The sequence below is a fragment of the Echeneis naucrates genome, chromosome 24 (genome assembly GCF_900963305.1).
Source record: "Echeneis naucrates chromosome 24, fEcheNa1.1, whole genome shotgun sequence".
Lineage (NCBI taxonomy): Eukaryota > Metazoa > Chordata > Actinopteri > Carangiformes > Echeneidae > Echeneis > Echeneis naucrates.
The window spans coordinates 16,851,231-16,872,614 of record NC_042534.1 but is presented as its reverse complement, the minus strand read 5'-3'; positions in this window follow the sequence as shown (position 1 = coordinate 16,872,614).

Below are 21,384 nucleotides of genomic sequence, written 5' to 3'. Positions count from 1 at the left end.
TCATCCATCCATTGTCTATTTCCATCACTGAGTAGGCTAGCAATGCTAGCAACTAGCTCCTGACTGGTTGGTCCATCACATCATTTTTCAATAATGAGTCGCTGTATCATAAAATATAGCCACTCAAAGGGCATATTATAACCTTTTTTTGCCAGATACACTAGTGGCTGCAGCTGTTGGAAAGCCTGGCCAGTACACTATGCGATAATAGTTATTAGCCATGGTGGCCCATGGTGTTGTATCTGTAAAATATTACACCCCTTTTCATTGTTCATCGCTTCCTCTTTATAGTATACTCACCTCCCAATACTTACTCATGTGTTCCTGCAGTTTCAGCATCCTTACCTGATCACCACACACCTACCTGCCCCTGCTCCAATCCCATGTTCAACTTCGTGCACTTAAACACCACCATTCGCCTCAGAGTTTGAGCCAGTATATAGATTTTACCTCATCTTATGTCTTTGCCTGCTCTGTGTCAGATTTGTTTGCCTGGTTGGACATATCACATGAGAAGCACCTCTGGTCTCCCTGGTAAACTCTCTATTTTATTTAAAGCTTGGTTGTGTGTATGTTCTCTTTGCATTTGAGTTAGAGCACCCCGGAGCAATCACATATTCAGTTTAATAAAACTGGAACACAGAGTTTAATGTATTTATGGTAACGTATGAGTCTGAGAGGAATATTAATATATACCTGGAATGTAATTGCTTTAGATTTGGCACAAACTTGTATATAGACTCAATGACCAACTGACCAGTAATTGGTAGTCAAAGGTCAAAGGTCAGTGACCTCACAAAGCATGCTTTTTTCCATTACAGACAAGTTCATGTGCTAATAATTTGACAACTTGCCTCAAATGCATATGATTTTATGTAATGATGTAGCGTTTTCCCACTATGACATCACAATGAGAAGCTTTTGAGAGTGGCTCTTGTGAATTGTTCATTCTTATGGTGTTAAAATTTTGGGTTGGGCAGCACTGAAGAAATGTCCTCTCCTTCTCTGTTGAATCATAAGGCAGTGCTGCACAATACTGTACAAGACATGATCCAACAGTATTTATGAATAAAACACCCAAGAAGAAAGAAAGATACTGCATACAAAACAATGCAGTATCTTGTGCCAAAGTAATTATAGCCAAAGTGGGCACTCTTCCTCCAAGTGCAATCCATTAGCTGCCCAATAAAGAATTTATAAATATGCAGCCCACTCATCCCACTGATTACAGTAGAATGAAGAACAAAGGAAAAGTTGAGATAAAGAGCATACCTCTCAAGCTCTCAGCTTTTTCCTGTTTTTTTTTTTTTTTTTTTGTGCAAATGGAGTAGGATGGACATGTTGAGCTCTTTGTCTTGACAGGTGGGATACATGCCCGAACTCAGCGCTGTAAATGCACAAGGGAAAGATGTACTGCAGGGATTGATGCGATGATGGAGTAAGTGGCATCTCTTCGCACTAAAGCATACAGATCAGTCAACCCTTAGACAATACTCCCAGCTCTTGGGCTGAAATGCTTGTCTTTTTTCAGCACTCCCACCACTCTCCTCTCGAGATAAAAGTTGATAAAAATAGTCCCATTCATTCTAACTGGAGGGTTTTTTTTGTGTGTGTGTGTGTGTGTGTGTGTGTGTGTGTGTGTGTGTGTGTTTTTTTTTTTTCAACAAGAAGTCCATTTTTGTCCGGCAGAATAATGGACTTCCCCTGTGTATTATTCTGCAGTATCTAAGTGGACATAAAAAACTTTAAATGAATGTAGTTTAAAATCATCCATTCACTCCCATGCGTAATGTATGGCTGCAAATTTAATATCCCGCCTTTCCCAATGATGGAAACTTGAGGGAGGATGAAATGCTTTATTGCTCATTTATCCAGTAATTCACTCGACAATGTAGCAGGATATTTCTTGTAATAGCAACCTACTAACATGAAAAATATATCGTTTTCATGAACTCACTCAAAAAAATACTTTGGGGAAATGGTGTTTTAATTGGAACAATTGATAGAGCTTTGACTGCTTAAGACGTCTTAAAGTTTTCTATAACTGAAATATATTGAGCGTAAAATTTTTGACACCCAAGACTTGGGATCTTGAAAATACCTCTGGTCAATTGTCATGAAGCAAGTTCGTTAATAAAATTCATATGCATATATTTATATTACATATACAACTATTGCAAGTCTATCTATCTTAAAAAAATACTGTGCACATATACTGTATATATATATATTTTATTCATTTATTTATTTTACTAAATAAATATGTTTTAAAATCACGATTTATTTCTCAGAATTTGAAGCAGGTCAGTCTTCCTATTCTTGGAAAGTGGTCTCACTTTTCTACTGCTTAAAATATCCAACAGTTTTTGAGACTAATTTAATATATGTCTACTATATAAGCAAACATGCATATTTATATGAGCTATACATCTGTCAGTGCTTACACTGTGTAATAGGTTTCATATATGTGTTTTGAAGTACATTTCTTTTATGCTGTGCGTGTACTTTATGTGTGCATGTGTGAATTGCATTGCATGGGCCAAAACGGCAATACAAAAAATAACTAAATTAATGAAATAGTGAAACCTAAGGAATAAACATACCAATGAAAATTTTAGAGCAAATGAATCAGCTAAAACAAGAACAGCTGCAAGAGAAATAAGATGAAATTAAACATTTAACATGCCTTGGGGATCAAAATGGGGTGATGTGGATTGTTCTGCATGTTATAGCAGGTTGCAGGTGCACTGTTAAAAAGTCTAGTCTCTGTTTTAACAACAAAGACTTTATGAACAAATCTGTGCTCTTTAGCGTCCAAAAGCTGTTTCTAATCATTTGATTTTGAATACTAAATGCATCACATTTCAGTGCACATTACTTTTTTTTTTTTTTGCAAAAGATTAAAATTCATTTATGGAGTACCTTCACGCCACCGAAGAATTCTTTGCAGTTGTGGTTGGAGATTTTAGTGCATGCTGCAGTCCTGTTGAATAGATCACCTGCAGGCAACATGACCCCCGAGCTTCATGACCGATCATGATTGTTCTCATCATGAAAGAAATAACTTTAAAGGGATGGATATACTTAAATGCTTCTTTTTATTACTATAATTTAAGCAGTTCGGCTCAAAAGTAATGAAAAAGTCTGCAGGAGAAACATTCAACTTCATTGTTCGTGTCTGTCTTCTCAAAATCATTTTTATAAGCAGTTAATTTGCAGCAACAAATAAATTTAGGAAAAATGTGATGCTACCAGGATTATGTTCCTACTAACATAATGAGGAACATGTTAATTGTCATCTAGTTAGTTTGAAGAAATTGATTTGGTCTCAGTAAAATGTTAAATTTGCTTTTGCACCAAAATATCCAATCAGCTCATGGTGATTATTTAGTTATTTTATGGTTATGTCTCAGCTATTTAGGATTAGATGATGGTCTGGTTTACGGCACAATATATTTTTATTTTCAAAAACAGCATCATTCCATTGCTGAGGCCATTGAAGTCACACTTATTTGTCTAGGCAGTAACATATACACAGAATATGATACTTCATGCTCTCATTGGTAAACAGAGATTAATATGAGATGGTCAAACCATGGGAATGTTGCTTTACATTATAACACATTAAAAAGGACAAAGAGACCATATGTGCTGCAGAATGTTTGACCAGCACAATTTATCTGTACAGTTGGGTGACAGTAAAGCTGGATTGTTTGGGGGAATGTTCACTAATATAACTATAGACCTTAAAAGACACAACCCAGAGGAAGCCATTAGTGAACAATGAAATGAGTGGGCTTCCTCCATGTAGCAGACTTTTTATTACATCAAATCAACTTCAGTTTTATATATATATATATATATATATATATAGGGCCATGTGACCCTCTCAAAAGACTTTGAGAGGGTCACATGGCAACAGGTTAAACTTTTGTCATGTGACCCTTTGCCAGAGCCAAATGATTATTTCTATGCCAGTTAAAATCCTCCTCTTTGATGTTTAATTCAAATTGGACTAAATTTAGACATCATATTTAATCCTCTTACTTGGTGCCTGCAAAAAGAGGCCTATTGTTTAGTTTCAGTGAAATGCAGCTTTTACAGGTCCCATATTTTACACTTCTCCAGTGTTTTCATTTTAACGTTTGATGTCCATAAGATGAAATATGTGTAATTTTCGAGAAAAAACAACACAACAGGTTGGTGAGTCAGTCAGAAGAGAGGACCTGAGTCTCTCCTATTGGCTGACTGTTTTCATGGGTGATTGTGGTGGGTGGAGCTTAGTTTGTGTTGTGTAGTTTACAGCAGTGACTTTGTTGTTCCACAGTACTGATAGTTGGATTTATGGCTAATTTTCTGAATACAGGTTGTTTCTCTTTAGGCACCTTTGATACATTCACTGTACTAAATCAAAAACACAGGCCTGAGTTATAAACAAAGAAGACATTAAAGTCTCATTCCATTAAATTGGGGAATTTAACATGTATAAAATTTGCTGTTTTAAATTTGCTGGACAGCTTTTATTTCCAGACTTGGATAGCTTTTGCGTTTGGCCACAAATTCTTCTTGAAAGTTTTGCCTCATGACTGATTAAACTCACCACTGCTAAAAATGATATGATTAATCCCCCTTTAATCTGTCCTCATTATAACTCCCTGAATAGCCAAAGCAATGAGATCTTGCTTGGAGGCCACGGTTTTTACAACCAGAGACGCCTGCGTCAGAGTTGGCTGAGTTATGGGATGGCTCTCGTGTGAAACTGCTCCACGGAACACAGGTCCTCTCCCATCATGCTCATAAGAAAAGACCCTGGCTGAACTATCAGTGGCCACCAGATCTTTATTGAGCTTTTATTGAACTGTTGGAGCAAAGCTGCTGCCATGTCACCCTGAGGAAAAACCCACTTGTCCTTGTTTTCCCACGTAGAGGCTGACCTTGATGCGGCTGGGTTCAGGTGAAGAATGAAGACATGCAGGAGCGTTCCCTTGTCATCCAGGCACTTCAGGTGTGCCTGAACAATTTGTTTTAACTTTCATGGCCATTGTCTGCTCATGTGTGAAACCTGGCTGCAGATGCAAAGTCTTCAAGGCAAAACAAGCCCTGGACCCCCACAATACGCTTTCTATCAGAGCTCGAGGCCCTTTTTTAGTCCCCTCCCTGGACAGTACATTAAAATAGAAACCATACCAGAGAGCCACTGTGGAGAGAGCTATCTGCAAATAAAATAAAATAATAACCTCCTCCACCACTGCATACTCTGATTTTTGCTCACATTTGGACAATCAAACCACCTCGCAATTATAACCAGAAGGAAGCATGTCTTTATGTTGTGAGGCGGGGGATCATGGAGCCTAGGGTGGTGGAAAGGAGTGTGGGGCTCCAGACTGTCTTGCAGGAAGCCAGAGTTTGGATTTCCTGACAGACCTGCAATTAATTTTTCCCATTTCATTAACCATAGCCACTATTGGGACATTTAACACAAATTTTAACCAAGTGTTTTTAGTTGACTACTGACACTCCCATGCCAGAGGGCAGCCCTGATGTGTGTCAGTGTCGGCACGTCAGCCATGTAAATGTCTAAATAGCACAACACAACATAACAGGGGATGTGATGGAAAGACCTTACCTAGGCTCATTTCCTGTCACAGCTGTAAGAATATGAGATGTCTATCAGAGATACAGTGACCACATGCTCTGTTAAACGTTACATCTCCTTGTCCATCCAAAGGCATCTGGATTTTTCTCCGATTAAGAACTTAGAACAGTCAATTTAGCCAAGTTAGCATGTTTAAAAAAAAAAAAAAAAGGAAAAGATGTGTAACGTGAGGGCTCGATAGGTGGTAAATGGACACTCTATATTAGAGAAAATAGCAGGCAGGAGACAGAAGATGTTTAAGCAGCACTTTTTACTGAATCTCCCGGCATCAGACTCCGAACAACAACCACACTTCTTTGCCTCTAAGGCACATGTGACTAAACCAACCAATCACAGGCTAGACTGAAGCAGATCTAGCTGTGATGAGGTAACAACCACAGAAGCAGATTCAATACTGTTTTAACCTTCACAAGACGCTGGTGTGACCATTTGAACCTGTAAATATGTAAATATGTAAATAATAAAGCACAGATACACAATCAACCTTGTAAATATACATCCCGTGAACTCGAATATATAAACTAACTTCACTTTTAAACTTTACAGATGCAAACTGCTAATTGTTCTGATTGGTTAGCTGATTGGGCTAAAATCCTCAGTTGAAGCTTTTTGAATGTTTCCTATAATGCTGAATGTTTTGATATGGACTGCTCTTTCACCAGCAAACACAGTGCACGCTTCTACTCCCTTGTCAGTTTTCTTTTTTTTTTTTCATCCTTTATGTGACAATAAATGTCAAAACATGTCATACAAGATGATAGTATTTTTTCATCCTTTAGACAGACATTTCGTTGAGGAGAGCTTTAATCTCTCACTGTCCACACTTGGATGGCTGCAGTTCATTAATGTAATCTCACTTTAAATATGAAGACAGAACAGATTAGACTGCGCTCATTCTGCACACCACTTGCTGTACATTTTTATGTCGAGCTGCAGAATACACAGAAAGTATACATTTCCACTATGCAATATGAAGCTGGTCAAAAGGAGGAGGACAAACCAAGTTTTTGGGACAGCCTGGGGGACTGAAGCAAAAACGACAGCAGAGACCCCTTTTTTTTTACCTCCTGCAGATTGAGCTGTATTGATTGGCAGCACTGCTCATGATAGTGCATTTTGAGAAGCTTTTCTATCACAGCGAAGATGGAGAGAGAGAGAGAAAAAACATAATCCTAACAGCAGCATCACAAGCTGTGCTGAACACATCCTTCTTAAACCTGCAGGAGCTGCCCCATTTAGTTCCAGTGGCATCGCCGGGAGAATAGGAAAGTTCACGGCAGTGCGACAGCCACTCACAAACACACATGCCGAAGGAACAGTCTCGACGCCGACGACAAGGTTATCAGTATCTCATGCACATAGCTGCTGACACTTTGCTTTCCTGAAAAGCTGCAGCGCTGACCTTGCACTGACCACAATCTGAGGGGGAGGTTTAAGTGATCAGAAAGGAGGAAACAGGCTAATGGGCGCTGCACTGTGGCGAGATGTCTCCCTGTCACACTTCATCTAGACTGATGCATCAGAAACAGTTTCACTGCTCAGGCTGGGAAATTACTGTCCAATTCCAATCTACTCCTCAGCGCCACTGTAATGAAAAATAATTAAGAGACTGAAAATGAGTTTTCTCATCAAATGGTTTCAGTCATTACAGAGAAGATAGTTAATCGTGTAACAGGTGCATTTGCCAATGAACTTTTAATGCCATTCCGGTCAGTTATAGAGGTAGCGCAGAGTGGATATGTTATTCCGCTCTGTGTTCAGTCAGCATGTATTCATCTTCAAAAAAAAAAAAAAAAAAAAAAAAGAGGATTATTTGTAGGGTATTGTATTTTAACAAGCAGAGGTGTCATTAAGAGCTTTGAAAAAAAAAAAACAGACAAAATAAAACAAAACAAACAAAAAAACAAAACAACACCCACACAAACTGTAGCAAGGACAGTCAGAGCAAGAACACGATGAAGAAACAGGAGATGCAAGAGATTTTTTTAATCTTCATATTCATTAATCCAACCTGGGGGTCAGGAGGTTGGGGTTTCATGCTTGATGTGTCAAACTGAAGGCACGCAGGCCACATCCGGCCCAGGATGCAATCATATCACCCATACTACAAATCTTATAATGCAGCGCAACAACTGCTGTTCCAAACAATAGGTTACCTGCAAAAAAACCTAACTTCAGTTTCCCTGACGACACGCCAATCAGGCCTCTGTGGGCGTTTTCAATTGTGTACACAACGTGCATGGAGCTACTGTGGCTGTATTTTAATTATGCTTTAAAGTAACAACTACACATTTTCATGGAGAACAAAAGATTTATAAGTCTGTTTAGCTGGGCAGCATGGTGGTTTAGTGGTTAGTGCTTCCACCCCAGAATAAGAAGGTTGAGGGTTCTGTTCCCGGCCTGGGTCCTTTGTGTGTGTGTGTGTGTGTGTGTGTGTGTGTGTGTGTGTGTGTGTGTGGGGGGGGGTTTTCTCTGGGTACTCCAGTTTCTGCCCACTGTCCAAAGACATGTATGTCTAGGTTAACTGGTGATTCTAAATTGACTGTAGGTGTGAGTGGTTGTTTGTCTCTGTTTGTCCTTGTGTGTTGGCCCTGTGATGGACTAGCGACCTGTCCAGGGTGTACTCTGCCCCTCGCCTGATGTGAGCTGGGATTGGCTCCAGCAGCCCCGTGAAGCGGATGAAGTTGAGTTTGTTTATTTTTAACTTTGTTATGATTTCGTACTATACAAATAAATCTGATTTGATTTATTTAGGTGGGGGTAAAGTATGGTATTCTACCTGTTTCAATTTGTATTTTTATTCAAACATGGTTAGTTTTAGTCCAGTCAATATTTTTTTTTCCTGTTTGGCCCGTCACCTAATGTGTGCTATGAGTTTTTAATGTAGAGGGTTCAAACCCTGAAGTCACTCTGAAGGAGTATTTCTGACTTAATCTTGAGTCAGGCAACCATGAGTACCCGCTTTAGGTGAATCAGTATAGCACTGACAGTTGCTCTTTTGAGCTTACTGAGGACCAGACGGGTTGCTGCATTTTGGACTATTTATGAGGGTTTCACAGAGGACAACTTTGATAGAAGGACTGCCATTAGAGCACAGCAGTAGTCAAGATGGGAGATAACCAAGAACTGGACTGAGATCTGGGTGGAGGACTGAGTCAGGCAAGATCAGACTTTCCTGATACAGAGCAAAGTGATATAATTTAGATACAGATCCCGGGTTTCTTGTGACATGAGTGATTAATTTATACTGCGCAAGATTTTTTTTTTTTTTTTTTTGTCCATAAATACCAACAACAATTTTACAGATAAATACACTGCAACTGCATTACACATTTGGTTGTTATATAGGTTTGATATCTACCTATCTATTTATCTCCCTCTGTTTAAATAGAATTGCCTCGGTCCATCTCAGTAAAAATAACATATTTCAGGCGAGATCCAAATCCTGCACGATTGTCACATGTGGGCATGGGGCTGAGGGTAGCAACTGTTTTGTTGTGACATCACAAAGATCCAGAAGTCCTGACAGCAGGTTTTCTGGGTCGGTTTTGGAATACAGCCAGTGGGAATTTCTCCCTGGACTGATGCTTTTACAGTATTAGTATAAAAACTTGACCTGATTTATAATTAAAGAAAACATCGTCATGTAACTTTACGAAACCATTTGAGAAAAGTTCCTTGTGCATATAATTTACAGCCATTTCAGGCTCTGCTTGTGGTCTCCTGATCAGAAATTGTTTGCTATATTTAAGTGAATGTCTTTTCTTCTGAGTAGCCAAGAGTAATTTAAAAATGGAAATGTGGTTTTCTGAAAAAAGATTCTCTCTGATTAAATGATAATTGACCATTTGTCTATGACAGCCTTTGTAATTCATTTGTGATATTACTCAAAAATAATACACACATTTGTAAGTCTCATCGATGCATTTTGTCATTATTAATCTTATTTTTTTTTTTTTTTCTGTCACACAGGCTCGCCAGTGACTTCATAAGAGGCTACGAGACTTTTGACATCTGTGTAGCCCTATCTCCAAGAAGTTACAAATTTGTAACAAGTGATATATGTTGAGGGCAATATAAAATGGCATATTGAATGTTAACATTATAATGGAGAGGTTGAAAGATTCACAAATATGTTGATACCAAAATTGTCAGTAGAATGCTTAAAAACAATACATTTGTTTTCCGAAAAATATTCTACCTTCCGTACAAATTATACAGTTATAGTGACTGCAGCTTTATTACACTTTGCTATGATTCTGTTTAAGGGTTAGATTAAAGTAAATGACGGATTGTTATCTGATTTAATACAGAAAAGAATGAACAAAACAGTCTTCAAATAACCTTAAATTAAATGATAAGGGCAAAGTGTATCACTCCACACCCATGACCCGCAGACAGACTTTTCACTTATTTTGCCTGGTTATACCTGATCTGAGTACTGTGAGATTCTGCAAAAGTTATGCTTGAATGACACTTTTCATATCCTTTTATTTATTAGTCTTGTTGCCTGCTCTAATGCCCCAGCCTATACTTTTACAGTCCGATCTAATTAAAACCTCCATGCCGATTCCCCAGGTTTGTGTGTGTTCGTTTTTGATTTGGGGGTATGAGAAACATTGTACACAGTGCTGTACACTGTTAACAGCTTGTCCAGCTGATTAGGTTTTCCATCCATCATTTTATCTGCTAAGTCCTGCCAGCGCTGATAAAATTCAGTGAAACAGAAATTTTGTTGATTGATGAGCAAGTTCATCTTCTGAGGTGGTTTCAATGTTCTGAAAAAACTGACGCTGCCACTAAATGGTATATTGACAGTTAGCCAGTTAGCAACAACCAAAAGCATTCATGATCAAGGTAACATGAATGGCATGGCTCTCCATAAAGGCCTGTATTGACTCCACAGAAATGAGCTCATGGCAAGACTGCAAGTGAGCTTGTCTTATTTCTCTCTTTGTCTGACGTCTTCTTATACAAATTTAAAAAAAAATAATAATAATAAAAAAAAAATTGTGGAAGTAATTCTGAGAAGTCTCCTTCATCTCACAAAAATCTGCGAGGCATCAGTTTTAAAGAGGCACTAATGCAAACAAAAAAAAAAAAAAAAAACACAGCTAGATTACAGATAAATGTAATCATTGTAATGTAATCAACCAACTACTCCAATAGTGACTCAGTCCCCATAAATCTTCATGTCAAAAGTTAAAATGGCCATTTTGAACAAATGTCTACAACTTGGCACTTTAGCTGTATAGCTAATTGTGTCCTTTAACTATACAGTGGGTGGATGTTTTCTTTTCTTTAGTTTTTTATTTGAATTTTATCAAGACTTGAAGTTCTGCAGAGAGCTGATGGTGAGCCTCTTTGAGTGACAGGCGAGTCACTATATGCTTGTCACAATGAGGACTGCACAAAAGTCTCCTCTCCACAACTGGCATTGCCAAAATCACATTAACAGAGGGGCCCACTTTATACTTTATACAGAGTCTATGATAACCAAACACAGAGACAAGGTGCGACTTGGTATACTCTGCTTATGAAGACATTACTTCACTATATATTTGTATTGAAAGTTTTTGTGCTGATCTTACAACTTGTGACATCTTGTTTAAAAAAGGCGTCTGTGTTTGGACAGTGTTGTGCCTCTGTCATAAAGGACCCTTTTATTAAGATGCAGAAAATGTCTGTGGTATGCTGTCAAATCACGCTCTGGAGAGAGGACAGTAGTTGAAGTCAATTCTCAATTCATTTTTTGGAGATTTATTTTGGAAATCGATCACATGCCTGTCTTTATTACTCTATTTTTATTTTATTACAAATATTAATTACCCAGTTATTGACATAAATGTCTGCATAGGAAGTCATTTGTTTGTGTCTTTGTGTCTGTGCTTATGCAGAAGAGAAAATATTACACACACACTGATGTCCCCTCAAGTTGACAGCCAGCACAAATGATGTGACACCGAAATAAAAAACCATGTAAATCCCAAAACAATAGCACCGAGATCCACTGTTGTCAACGGACACTGTTCCTAAAGGGGTGCTCCAAACAAAAAGACTGGTGTGAGAAACAGCCTCTTTTGACCATGACAAAATTTAAGCTGTAGTATGAAAATTTGCCCTTATGTAAAAAATAATGATGTGAAATTCCAAGATACAACACAACTGAAGAGAAGGCGGATGAGAGATCCACCAGAGAGGCTGAAAAGTGAAAGAACTTCTGGGAAAACAGTTGTTCAAAAATAACAAGGAACAGAAGAATCATAAAAAAAAGCTCAAGGGATAAATAGATGAAATGTTGGTTTAAGAGGTAGAGAGAAAAAAGGCAAGATATATAAAAAGGAGCAAAACATGAGCTGGGCCCTAAATCTACTAAATTACTTGTGTGAGAGCGTGGAATGCAAACAACAGGCTGACAATACCATTCTCAAAATTAAAGCTCCCTATACACATAAATTGAAAAGTGAGCCAAAGAAAATAGAACATATCTTTCCAGGGTATTATAAAGAAGAATATACACAAACTTCTACAGTCACTCAACGAGGAACTTTTTAAGTACGCTTGATCTGTTCAAGTTACAAAAGAAGACAGTCACAACCAAAAATTCTTGATGCAGTGGTCCAAAATGTATTTCCTAATGACCTGAAATATGTATGTATGGACTTGTTTTACAACAGGCCAAGAAAGACAATACTATAAGAACTCAATTCAAGAGGAAAGTGCATGTGCCTTAAAAAAAAGCCTTTAAGCAGCCTTTAAGCAGAAAAAGGCTTTTAATTTGGTAAAGAAAATGTTGTCAAAAACATGAAAGGTTTGGCTTGACAGAGGATTTTGTTCAATTTATCAGGAGATTCACCTTCTTAATTCTATTTTTTCAGGTGAATGACTTTGTTTCCAAGCGTTGTTTTAGAGCTACCCTGTTTCCTCTGAGTCAAATTATTGGCTGCATGGGGAACTGATGAGCGTTCCAACAGGAAACAGGGAATGTAAAATTTGTATTTTTTCAGAGGATGTAATGAAATATCCTACATATGTTGACCCCTCCTTCTCAAGGATGATGGGAATCATCAAGAAAATTAATAAATATGCAGGAAATATGTGGAATATCTCAAGAACTTGCCGTATTACATTGAGCACCTTCAGAGGATATGATGATATTAAATTGGACCAGTGGGAACAACCAAAGGGGAAGAAGGGACGTAAATGATTCACATTCACATTTCATGTGGATGGCAATACTTTATAACTGGTGAACATGCAGATTAATTTAGCTTTCAGTTCTTGGTGATAGAGGTTGTCCAGCAGAATAAACATGGACTGCAACTTCCAAGTGTGTGTGTGTGTGTGTGTGCAGTGGATGATATTGTGATAAGTATGCGTTCACTACAGAGGTTTTTAAAAAGCATGTCCGACCCTCTGGAGGTATATTGTTCGAACAATAAATGATGAAATTATTGTAATAACATGAAAGTATCACATTATAATGTGAAATGTTTATTGTTCTAACAAGAATAATATAAGTTTATTGTTAGCACAATAAACATTTCACGTTATAACATGATACTGATATTTATTTTTTTTGTTTGTTTACTGACGTGGCAGCACTACGCTTCTGTAGAAACCTCCTCCCCGCCTTTCTTTCTTTTTTGTTTACTTCTGTTTCTTTAGTAGTTGTGTTTTTTACAAACAAAAGTAAATGTTTTGTTTACTCTGATCCTATTTCGCTGTTCATTCATTGACCCAATAAAGATACAGAAGCAATCACACAGCTTGCATTGTGGCTGTGGAGATGCAAATCGCCCTCAACTGTATCTTATTTGTACTATTTCATTTCATACCAGGAAAATAAAACTGAAGGTGTGCTCTACTTTTATGTTCCCCATTTTCTTTGCTATTTTATTTTATTTCCTTTTACTTATGAAAATTCCCCGTCTATAATGTCCAGACAACATTTTTGCTGCTACCTGAAAATAAGCAGCTGCAGATAGGTAGGTACTGGAAAAGAGAGGCCCAGTCCCCGCCCGCTATAAGGACAAAAAAGTCCAAACAGAATGAACAAATAAAAAAGAATGTATCGAATCTCTATCAACAGGGGACAGGTTGACCAACAAATCTGAAAGTAGAAATTTTGTGAAAGGATTGTGGCTTTAATGTCTGATGTTGATGGCTCAGTGAGGTACTGGATAGGACTTAGGTCTGCTGTGTGTGTAGATGAGTGAGTAGTTGTATAGCAATGTGTAGAATGCTGTTAGCACTTGAAGAAATGACATGAAACTCTAATCCAAATATTATGACCGCTTAATTAATTGTTAGAGTATTTTATTCTATTGTTGCATTCTAATGCACAGATTCCCGTACATTATATCCATCTTATGTAAAAGTCACAATCATTTTAAAGATTGACACTTCTAATCTTAGCACATTAATCAGGTTATGTACATTCACTTCAGCCTTTAAGTGCCTAATATAACCTTGTTAAGGTGTTTACATAACACCTGCAATAATGGGAACATAGCATTAATCTGGATGTAATCAAATTACAGTTGTCAGAGCAAATACAGTTTTTGCTGCAGCACAGTCTGGGATGCAAAACACACAGCGCTGACTTCCTGTCCTGTGTGATTTGATTTGATGGTCTTTATGTAGATGAAAATAGCTTTAAGTCTGAGTGGCCTATGAGGCTCTTAATGCTGTCTGAAAGATTTTATGCTCAACTAAAAAATTTATCTAACCAGAGACACTCTGTCTGTGTATTTTATTTATTTGTTTATGTATATATTTTTGTATTATGCATCACAACAAAGTAGCAGTTGTCAGAATCTCTAAATTATTAATGCTTCTTTTTTTTTTACTCTATTGCAGAACATCTTGTGTGATCAGACTGTTAAACTCCCTTTATAGCATTTGTCTTGGCTTGCTAACTGAAGGCCAGGGCAGGTACATGAAAAGTTTTTTTATTTAGATTTTTTTTTTATTCCTTTTTCTAATCTTAGTTTTTAAAAGTTGTTATAAAGTTTTTAAATTTGGCCCATTGCACCAGTTCTCATCTAAAACCAGCCTGTAACTGCATTTGTTCGGTTTCCTTCAATTTTGCCCCAAAGCTACAGAGTTAGACCTTGTTTTCCGTGTTGTTTCCTGGTAATGTGATAAATGTAATGATAAAATAATGATGAAGCAAGTGACTCTGTCCAAAGTGATCATTTTCTTGGGATGTATTTAACATTAAAACATCACCAAGTCTATGACTATTGAAATTAATAAATGTATAAGTAACTTTTTTGAACAATTCAGATTTTTCTTTTTATTTTTGCTTGAAATGTCTGCTTGATATAGACTGCACAGTATATCATCTGATCACAAGTAAATACTGGCTATCTAGGATCCTCTCAAGATTAAAGATCTGATTACAAAATGCCTTGCAAAGCTAATATATTAAAGAAAGCAACAAACAGGAATACAATTTACTCTAAACTATTAAAATCAAAGTAAATTGAAACTCAGACTGAAATATTGAAAAGACGTTCCTGAAAAGTTGTGTGAGGTCAGGAAAATAGTTTTCTTTTGGTGGGGGGGCAGTTTAAATATTCCATTTAGTGAGATTCCTTGAATTATAATGAAGTCGATTCCAGACATGCTATGATAGTATCACAGTTTGCCATTGGAGAAAACGCACATAGAACACTCAGAAAGAGACCTGTGAAGACCTCTATAAGTGAGATTTCACAGCAAAACAGCCAGCACCCTCACCAATGCCCCCAGCATGGCCTTGCTGGACCCGATGGCCATCCTTGCAGGATTTGACTGAAGTCTTATACATTTTTTATTGGCTCATACAGCAAATAGAGGCTCAGATAATCCATTCTCTTTGCTCCAGAATGAGGTAAGTCGACATTACCCCATAACCGATGGGGCCTTTAAAATAGGAGAGTGACTTTGTCAGTTGGTTGCTTGGCAGGTTTTTTTGGGGGGGGTGAGTTGAACCCTGAAAATAGTCTCATGCCTTGACATAGCTCCTGTTTGAGGACTTACCACTACCTGCAGGTTGACAAGGTGCAATTAAATCAGATAAATATATATATTTTTACTCTTTACAGCGCAAATCCACCAATCAATCCCACAAACAGGGATAGATTATGAAAAGCCTTATGCTGCTTCTTAAAAGAAATTCACACAATGTGTATCTGGATAAGGATAAATGCATGTTAATGCCAGATATAAATGCATACCTTTGAAATTAGATCGGTGTGTTTGGCATGCCACCTGGCCGAGGCTACAATACATTTAGCAGCTGTAGCCATCATTTAACGAAATTGAGAAATTAATGTGGCATTGCTTTCCTCAACTTTGGATGTTTGATGTTCAAAAATGGAAACCTAGTTTGAGTAAATGTGGGCATCGAGATCTATTCTCCGTTCTCAGTGACAGACATGGGATAACAGTCGACCTGTGGTTAGAAGCCACAATGATAGTAAATCCACATACAGATCACATATAACAGGTGGAAATGGGGCCAAGAGGAAGTTCGCACACTCTGCTTTTTCTTCACGAAACGCAAGATGCTACCTAATGTCGGTTGATACCAGATAACATGGGCACAATATCAGAGTAAATGAAACATAACAATTGGCAGTTATCAGTCTGAGTAGTGCCTGAGGTGGGACACAGGAGTGTTTAGACTCAATTTTTAGAATTGGAAAAGATTGTTCATAACATACATTCATTACTTGATGACAGTGAACCAATGCCTGGTGCAAAACAAAGGGGCCCGTCATAAAGCAGCTTTCAGTGTCTCGCCCACTTGCCCCTTGTCGTGTGGAGATTGAAACACCATCTCTAGGCTTGGGCTGGTGATATGCTTTTATTTTGTGTGTGTTCTTTTACGAGAGAATCAGCCTTTTCTAACAAGCCCTGATCTGTCAGCAGGTGACACTTACATCTGTCTGTACGCTCTTTAAATCAGCCTGTGATTTGGATCAGTCTGACCCTTTGGCTGGAGCACTGCTACTTTACTGCTGTGTGTGTTTATCTACAACAGACACAGCCAATCAGAGCGTCTCATTCAGAGGCCTAGCTGCCAGATGCGTGTATAGCCAAAGTAAAAGGGAGACAAATCCTGTATTTTTCTGATCTCAGAGTGAGGAGAATTTGGTCTGAGATTACGGTGGTGAAATAATGAGCAGGACTCATGGTTAGATAAAAATAGGAACTTCAAATCAACTCTAGAATAACTGAAACACACAGGCGGAATTGTATTATTGTTATGATCCAACATTAAAGAAAATCCATTTATCTTCTCTTTTTAATTGGGTCCTATCCCCTAAAACAGAGAGAAGAATCTTTATTGAATGACATTAATATGTGGAGCGAAATGACAAAAGAGATGAACAAAAGCAAACAAAAGTGGGTCTGCAAAGGTCACAATAAATGAGCAATTCTCTCAGACATTGGAGCCACAGCACTCAGTATTTTGAAGTTTTCCTAAATTAAAATAAAACACATCCCAGTTCGCCATGAGGCATCCGACTTGTTGTGAAACTCCCTAGTGACAGTCTTTGTGAATGCACCTGAGCTCCAGCACACTATGAGTTTTTTTTACCTGTTCGAGGCAGGAGGGTCGAGCTTCTTGACAGGTTCAAGCTTGACTTCAGAGAACTTTGTCCTTTGTCCAACTCCTTAGGACAAACCAGGACATAGCCCGCATGTGGCTGGGTGGGGGCGTCTTGATTGGTATCCTGGAGATTTGACTGGTACTCTATGTCATTCTTAACTGTGGCAAGGTCTCATTAGGGAAAAAAAAAGGGAATAAAGAATCCCCTTGGGTACATCACATTACACGGAGCAGATTAAAAAGACAATAGTGCCTTTGGGATAAAAGACTGAAATGAATGTTTTTTACTGCCCCAGAGCTCAAGCTGGACAGTGGGCTCTGAAAGGTAGGATTATCAGCACCAGACATATTGGTACCAGAGGAGATGCTGAGTCGCTGATATTGATCAGCAACCTGAAATTAGGAACAAAAGCAAACAAAACAACCCCCCCACACACATTCACATGATGTAAAAGAAAATATAGTTTATATCATACCAGACCACCTCCTTCTATTGACAGGGGTCAGCTACACAGTCCCTTACACAACAGACTGTGATGTTCTGTGTCTTCTGACACCTTTCTATCACAAGGGGCGTGAACCAAACCGCAGTGTGAGCTATGTACAGTAGCTAGTATAAGGTATACACTAGCTCTTCTGTTGTTCAGCCTCCACTCCCCATGACCATCAATGAGCCTTGACCAATGACCCTGTCTCTGGTTCAGCTTCAGGTCTAAATGTTCACCTGCTGGCTAATATATCCCACCCACTGATTGCTGCCATGGCAACCAGGAAATCTATGTTGTTCACTTCACTTGTCAGTATTCATGATGTCATAGCTGACTGGTAAATGGTTGACAAGACAAGCTTTTGTCTTTGCGAAAAACTAACCAGCTTTACAGATGATTTAACTTTACTGTTTTTAATTATGGACTATTACACTGAAAACTGTAGGTAATTTCTTGGATCAACACCAGTTTCTTTTTTTTTTTTTTTTTTTTTTTATGGATTCACAGCATACTGCATGTCCTATGGCATACAGCAGACAGATAGTGACTCACTGCTGATGAGAGTTGGCTCCTCGCAAGCTAACAAGCCTGAATCTGTATTTAGAGTTGGTGTAGGTCAAAGTAGAGGTTAAAGAAAAGAGAATATTGGACTTTTACTTACACTCCAAATGAATCCTAATGTTGCTGTCTGCACATGGATGGAGAGGACATAGAGCAACATTAGCATTCATTTGGAATGTAAATCCAATGGTTTTAAATTATCCACAGCTAGGGCATTTTAATAAGTTGCTATAACGACCTTTGCAAACCGCTAGAGTTGTGGCATGCCCGTTGAATGTTCAACATTAGGAATTTGCTAATATGTTAGCTATAGCAACTTTATTATGGCATGAAATGGACAGAAAAAAAGAATAAGATGGCCTCATCCACCACATCCTCTTTTAGTTTTAGGAAGTTGTTTTTTTTTTGTTTGTTTTTTTATGTTCCCCGTTGCTCCAACAAGAAAAGGATTTGTCCTTTTATCTGTTACAGTGTCATAACAAAGGATAGTAAATAAATCAGAAAAATACATTTAACAGGACTAAGGCAATCCCAATAAAAACGCTACAGAGATAAGGGGTGTTTAGCATGTTTTATACAGGGATCAGTCTGCTGTTCATGTCAGTGGAGCAGGTCCAAACTGTGCATTAGTTCTGGATGAAATCACGGATTACAGTCCTGGCTCTCCGGTTTCAGCCTTTTGGAGTGAGCTGTTCAATGTTGAGTATTTGTTGAGTCACTCTCTGCCATAGGAAAAATACATGAAATCTCAATTTTTATGGTATTGTTACCTATGCATGTGGAATATCATATAAGTACAAATAAATGTGCAGTAGTAGGAGCATAGGAACTAATACTAGTAAAATTAAATAAATAAATAAATAAAACAACCCTTTGTAGATTTAAGTTATATATGTCTTATATTAGATCATTGAGTCGAACCCAAATGTCCACTGACTTCACATAATTTCCAAGTTATAAGTCATAATAATATTCCTACTTAGCGCTCATACTTTCCTTTGGATTCCCTTATACTGATGATATGACATCCATTTTTTTAAGGAATACATTCTTGCCAAATCTTGTCAGTTACCAATTTGCAGAAGAAGCTGTTTGAGGGCAACTGACAAATATGTTGTATTATGAATTAGGAATATTAGGATCCATTTAGATATTTAGTTTATGTTGGTTTGTACGTTATTAGCATTCGACTTGATTGTTGTAGTGTACAGAAAGTCCAGATTTCCAAATAAATTGATTTTATAATCTTTTAAAAGGTAAACAGTTAGAATTTTCTTAATGACATTGAAAACGTTTCTGCTAGATGACTGATGTCCTCACCAGATGTAAGAGCGGGGTTGGGTGATCATACAGCGAAAGAAAATAAATGTTAACTTGCTTATGTTTATGCATTTTATTGCATCTTGAATACAACATGCAATGTTTTTGTAATATTTTGAACCCTTCACATTTGATGTTATTGAAGCATTTATGCTAAAATCATTGAAATTCATTTATTCAGTAATCTACACTCCATCATTCTTCGTTAAATATTTATTGAAGTTAAAATATCAAATTCATATGAATATTTGGACTCAGCTCACGGCACCTGAATGTGAGGATTTTTTTGGCATTTTTCTCTGTCGAGCCTCTACAGCTCTGTCAGGTTGGATGAGGAGTATGCAGCCATTTTCACATCAGTCCAGGGATGTTGAATATAGTTCGAGTCCAGCCCTGGCAGGACATTTGCTCAGTTGTCTATAAGCCATCTATTGTCTTGGCTGTGTGCTCAGGGTCACTCTACTGCTGGAAAGGGAACTCCTGACCTTTTGTGAGCTTCCATGTCTCCCTATCTTTAGCTACTGAAAGAAAAAGACATGAAAGATAAATAATTAACCTAAACCCCCAACATTAAACAGGAGAAAAATGAGTACTAGAGGAACAAGGGCCTCTCACTCACACCAGCTACTGGTTGTGCTGTGAATAATTTACAAGTGCTATTTACAATGTAGTTAAAGCAAATGTGGTGGCTCGACTTAACAGAAACTTCTCAGAAGCTTCTCTACCAATGTTCTGCACAACAACCAAAACTGATCATTCTGTCAAACCGGCACCGCTAACAACAATGCTCATAAACAGCATGGTTGCTGCCACACACACACACACACATACACACACATGGCTGCTGGCTTTGGGACTGGAAGAGTGGAGAAAGAGAGAGTGCCGATCTCGACCTGGCTATAAAGCAGGAAACCAGAAATCAGTCTTTGCGAGGCAATCCAGGACATTACCTGCCAGTCGTTACCCACGAAAAAAGGGAAGGAGGGGCGAGAGAAAACTAATTTACACGCAAAACAAACAGAGCAGCAAAATGCATTAACATACATATAACCATAACAGGAGAGGAGTGTCTGGTGGCCAAGCCTTGATCAATGGGCATCAGAGTATAAAATTATACCTGGATCCAACCACTCAATGGGATGGGCCTTGGGGTTGGGTGCAAGGTATACAAGAGCTGGAGGATTTCTGTACTTTGCCTCAGAGGTAGGGTGAGAACCTTGGACATTCAGAGTAGAGCAACTGTTCCTTCACATTAAGATGAGCCAGTTTGGGCTTCAGAAAAGGAATCTGGGATGTCTTCCTCTCGAGGCTTTCCAGGCATGGCCAACTGGGAGGGCTGAGAATATAGACTTGGAAACATCTTGAGATCTCCCAGGAGAAGCCGGCAAGCGCCGCTGGGGACGTGAAAGTTTCCTTCCCCCACTCAAAAAAAATGGATGAATGGAAATTGACTAAATATCCGGCCGTCTTTTTTAATGTGATGTTTTCTCTTCCCCGTTGTGTTTTTGTCTATAATCTGTCTCCCCCTGTCTGGATGTGTGTTGTGCATCTCGGGCTCTTTCCCTTCTGTCAATCTGCTCCTTCACCTGCAGTCATCATCACTGATTGCCAAATTTACCTGCTCCTGATTTAAACCTGGTCTGGTCTTCACCAGCTTTAACCTCATCTCCTGCAGGAAGTGCCCTCCACTTCCACACCAGCTCAGCCTGAAGCCACTTCCAGCCTCTGTTTGTTCCTGGGGCTGCACCTTC